Source organism: Poecilia formosa, unplaced genomic scaffold (genome assembly GCF_000485575.1).
Source record: "Poecilia formosa unplaced genomic scaffold, Poecilia_formosa-5.1.2 Scaffold19, whole genome shotgun sequence".
In the NCBI taxonomy this organism is placed as follows: Eukaryota; Metazoa; Chordata; class Actinopteri; order Cyprinodontiformes; family Poeciliidae; genus Poecilia; species Poecilia formosa.
This window is the reverse complement of record NW_006799958.1, coordinates 1,692,550-1,698,354: the sequence shown is the minus strand read 5'-3', so window position 1 is coordinate 1,698,354 and position 5,805 is coordinate 1,692,550.

The following is a 5,805-nucleotide window of genomic DNA, read 5'->3' as shown; positions in this document are numbered from 1 at the left end:
TTTTGTGTTCTGCTTTTTGTAATTCTGAAAAATATGAAGAAAGCATCAGTCAAACTGAAATGCAATTGTGTGCAGTTTAAGTGCAATACTGTAAACTGTAAAAAAAAAAAAAAAAAGTTAAAACAGCTAGCAGTTAATCCTCGATGATAAAGAAACTTTTTTTTTGGTTTTTAGTTGTTTTCCATGCACTGGTGGAAAGCTGATTTTTAATGGGAGTGCGTGTTTTATTTCAATCAAGAAAATTCAATCAGGTGCCATAATCCCACACAATCCACACGTATTCAGACGTTTTGTTTCAACGGGCACATCTGTCTGGGAAGACGTGAGCACAGTTTTTTGGATGCTGCAGAAACAAAAGGAAAACAAAAACTAACTTATTCTAAATTATGAACTAATCAAATCAGGCTTGCAACTCAAAGCAGGCCCTTGTTTTCAGAATAATTAGCTTAATTTTGCATGTAACTTTTTTAAAGCAACCCTTCCCAGATAATTTAGACTATTTTTTAACTGTTTTAAGCAAAATGTTACAATTAAATTCAATTTTTTTTTTAGAAAAATAACACTGCAGCACTAAATATGTAGATCATTTTCAGATCTATGTATACCTCCAAACATTTTCTACATTTCCAGACCTCCATTTAGAAATGTTTATCTATGTCTCCATTTTAAATTAAACCTATGGGTGTTTTATTTTATTTATTATTTTTGTCTGAAAGTTTTATGGAAAGATGAAATAGCTGAACTTACAAGTGTACATTTTTACATGGCTTTGCATTTATTTTTGTATTTTTTTGTTTTTTTTTAAGTGTTGAATTTGAATTAGGAGGTGTGGCCGTAGTGCATTGTTTGCCTAAAAAAAAAAAGGAAAAAAAAAAAAAGAAAAAGTGTGAAAAAAACAAAACAAACAAAAAAACAAACCGGTAATGTAGCGTGTCTGAGTTTACAAAGATTTCAGGGACGGTTGAGCTAAAACAATTCTCCATGGAATTTGTTGTACCCATTCAAATGATTTTCATTTCATATGCAAGCATGCCTATACATCAATCATCGTACAGCTGTTTTTGTTTCCAGCCCTTTTTAATTCACAAAAATATGAATGTACATCTTGTACGAGTAAAATATCAATAAAGCTATAAATATTTGTACTTGAGTTTTGAAATATTTTTTTTTTTTACTATTCAGAAACATTTGACTTTGTGGATAAAAATGCGTTGTAACTCGGAGTGCAATCAGACCTTTCCTGGCTGTTACCAATTTCCTATCTGCTTACTCTGATTTTTTTCCTTTTTTTTTGATAGATGTATTTGTTTTAAATCCAACAGAAAATGAAGGAATTATAAGATTACTCTTATCTATGTATGAAAGCATATCTTATTTTATTTAATAAAACTTTAAAAAGCACATTGAAATTGATGCTATTGGTCCGTTTATGGACTGAATATGGAAGGAGTGTTCAGTTTGTTGGCGTTTCATTTACTCAGGTGGGGGAAATCTAATTTTTCAGAATCAAAATGAATCAATGGAAAATTGTTCAATTCCAATCTCCACTGAATGACTGGTGCATCTGTAGTTGTGCCTAATAAAACAAGTTCAATATATGAATTAGAAAGACAGCCAACCACACTTTTCAGCAGCAGCCATTCAAAAATGTTGTGAATTTTTTTTCCTTGTCGCAGTTTCTTTCTGTGTCTCTTTCTGTGGTCGAATCTCAGCAACTGTTGCAATCCGAGGATCGATATCAATGTCAGGCCTAGAGCTGATGTTCATGTAGGATCGGTTTTAGTAGACACTCGTTGCATTGCACTCTGCAACACATGCCGGCAGAGCAAATTGAGTTGCTGTCCAGACGCAATCTGATTTGGTCTGTTTGTCAAGCCGGATGCAGAAAGATAAGGTGTAGAAAGTACGGCCTTAATGTCATCAGTGAAAGACGGGACGGCTGAAGTCGGAGAGGGAAGTCTGTGAGCGCGGACGCTAAATAGATGGAATCTCGCATGCATGCTAAAAGAAAACGTTTCATTATTTTTTGTTTTGTTTTGTTTTGTTTTGGTTTTGATGTCAGCAATTTGTTTTGAGAAGTTCACAAACTGCAGTAAGTTGAAGCCGGCACGCCCCATCCACTTGTTCTACCTTCACATGCTAAATTCTGCCCATCTATTATAGCTGGCCCTCTGTTTTTTAAGTGTGTTAACTTCCTCTGGGAGCTTAATTCCAGATGTGTGTGTGTGTGTGTGTGTGTGTGTGTGTGTGTGTGTGCGTGTGTGTGCGTGTGCGTGTGCGTGCGCGTGCGTGTGCGTGCGTGCGTGTGTATGTGTAGAACGTAATTACTCCCTGTGCTATAGTAGGTTATTGTTTGAAGCTTGTACACAGAATTAGCCCAAATGGCGTCCTGTTGAGTGTGGTACCCCCAACAAGGTCGCTGCGCCTTTAATTTATACCTCTGTGCTCATACATCAAGATTGAGTGATATAGCTGCAGACTGATGGCTCTGTATTTACCCGCTGACCCCTCTGGTTGGGGCCTGGTCTGGAAATAACAGCATCCTTTTATGTGTACTAATAATTAGCACAGCACACACGGCCATCCATCAGCCGCCAATGAGCCATGTGGCTGCTTTGTCAACATGCTCGAGCACATAAAGCTGTTTATGTTGGCCATGAGTAACAAGTACACAATAATGCTTTAACAGAGACGGGCCTGGCGAGGGTGTGCGAGACAGACAGTGTGAGCGTGGGGGCATTTAGTGGCTTCTTGTTCTTAATTTTATTTTTAAATTAAAACAAACTTCTGCTTTATGTTACCAAATGGATTTTCCTGTAGTACTGGGCCATGTTAAACTATTTGTACTTCTTGAAATTGTTTGCAGTATTTTTTTTTTCCACATTGCAACAGACTGCAGTGTGTTTTACTGGGATTTTATGTGACAGACCAGCACAAGGAATCAGAATGAAAATGGTTTTTATCAGGGCTGGGCAATATGGCTGAAAAACGTACCACGATATAAGCGTTTTATATCAGTGGATATCGATAATTATTGATTTTTAAAAATAAAAATCTGAGATACTGCCCATCTGGTGGTGTGTGACCTTTCCTGTTTAATCCAGAGTTTTGACTCCATGCTGTTTTTTTTTTTTTTTTAAAGCAGTTATGAGGCATGGTGGTGAAACCTTAAAGTGATGATGCACAAGTTACTCAGTGGGTTGTTTCCAGGTAAAGACTGAGTGAGTTATTTGATGACAGCAACCTTGTTGAGCTGACTGAGTGGCTAAGCCTTTCCTCTGCCTACATCCCCCAGAATCCTGTGCGGTTCTGGATTGGAGAATATTCCATAAGTTGTCACTTTCCTAAAATAACTGCCTAAGTCATGTTATAGCAAAATCAAATTTTAATTATTATTTTTTTTAATCCAAATTATGTTTTGGCAAAAAAAAATGACTTGTGTCATTATTTTAGGAAGGTCAAACATCAAAATTATTGACTATGTGTCTATTGTGATACTTATTATTATTGATTTATTGTCCAGCCCTAGTTCTTAACAGTAAAAATCTGAAATGTTTCAAGTGGTTCTATCCAAGTCCATTTAATCTGATACCCCTAAATAAAATCCAGTGCAACTAATTGCCTTAGAGCTGGGGTGTGAGATTCATTTTAATTCCGGGCTTTATCAATATCACAAATGTTCTCACAAATGCCCCGTGGTTGCAGGATGTATTGATAAAGTTACCTATTGACAAACTGTCAAAAATATTAACAGTTTTCTCTGAATTCAATGACAACTTCTTAAAGTTAAATAATAAACATCTTTGTACGTTAATGTTACTTGGCAGTACGCAGAAAAAAATACTTTGATTTGATTGATGCAATGGGAAGTGCGCAACTGTAAGCTTGAAGGGTCTACTTATAGGGCCCTCTAGACCCTGGAGGGTCACATAAACCTTATGGCAGGTCAGATTTGGTCCCTGAGCCTTGAGTTTGACATGTGAGCTTTAGAGGGCATCTAGAAAGTAAATCAAATTGACCAATGTGTAATTTAATTTTTAGTTTAAATGCTGCTGATCTGTGAAGTCATCTGATGCTTGCTAGAGAATATTCCAGTGCTACACTGAGAGGTGTGGTGCAGAAGAAGAAAAAGTCATCAGTCAATCTTGGCTGTACAGCAAACACAGCTGGTTTATTAGTTCTCAGGGATCACAGCAGATTTCAAAATGGCAGCCCTTCCATCAGTCTCTCTGCCACAATGAATAGTCCGCCTATGTACTGGTTAAGCCTCGCCTTCTCAATTTGAATCGGCCAATCACCTCAGGAAATGGAAACAAAGTTAACTTTCACACAATCTAACACTAACAATTATTTATCAATAATAAAATATCAGGCAAACATTTTACATAAGAAAATGCACAATTTACAAGTCATTTTATTTGATTAATTACTTTCAAGCTACAACCAATCAAACTCCAGCTCTGATCACTGCACTTCCTATAACAGAGTTGGGTTTGAGGCGGGCCTTCCTCTATAGCAGGGACACAAGATGGCTGCCACAAACGACGCACCCACAAGGTAACAAACATTTCAACCACACACACACACACACGCACACGCACACACACACACGCATTATGTTCACTTACACACTCTAGAGCTAAAAAGAAGGTTTGAGGGAAACTTATTGCTTCTTAGCAATTAGTGAACAAATGGCATCATGAAGAACAAAAATCATAGCAGACAGGTCAGATATGAGGCTGTGAGTAGGTTAAAGCAGGGCTAGGTTTCAAAAGAGTTCCTCCATCTTTTTTCATCTCATGAGCAGTATTCATTTTATTACACATAAATGGCATCAGGGCTGGACAAGAAGAGCATTAATCGGAATAAAAAGCCAAGAGGCCTCTAGTGAGCTGCAGAGATCCACAGCTCAGTTGGGAGGATTTATCAGCTGTAAAACTGTAAATCCATCACCCTACAAAACTGACCTTTTTGACTAAAGCCAACGATGAAAGAGCTATAAAGTTTGAAATGGTTTTGTAGCAAATTAAGGTTTTTTTGGTCAGATGAGACCACAATTAATTATCATTTTTTGCCTTCAAGTCATGGCAGAAACGACACATCATAAACACATCCATACTGCGAAACCTGCTGGTGGCAAGATCATGCTGGATTAAGTTGCTAGAAAGATGGAGTTGGGAGGAGCTGAATGCAGGCCTTAACGAAACCTTTAGGAACCTGCTACAGACTTAAGACTGAACTAAAGAATCCCTGAACACACAGCCTGAGCTGAGATGGAACGGTGTAGATCAAAGGGTATTCATGTTTTAGAATGGCCCAGTCAAAGTCCAGCCCTAAATCTGACTGATAATCTGCAGCAAAATCTGAAAACTGCTGCTCAAAGATGCCGCCTACCCAATCTGACTGAGACTCTGCTATTGGATGAAGAAAAATGGGGAAAAGAATGTCAGTTTCTAGATGTGTTAATTGGAAATAGGCACCACGCTTTAACAAATTTCGTAAAATCATTGAAAAACATGATAAATTCTACTGCACGTTTTGTTGGTCTATAACTTAAAATGCCAATAAACAGCATTAGAGTTTATGGCTGCCGTGCAACAAAAACGGGGGAGGGGGGAGTATGACTACTTCAGCACGGCCATGTAAAGTTAGACAACCATTGATGATTTCATGTTTTGGCATGAAAGAACACATTAATTTCCAGTGCCTGTTTTGATCTCCAAATTATGCTGCTGATCTGATTTTCCTTTTTCTTCCCTCCCTCCCCGCTGCAATTTTCCTTTTTCTTCTCGGTCTGGCTGCTTT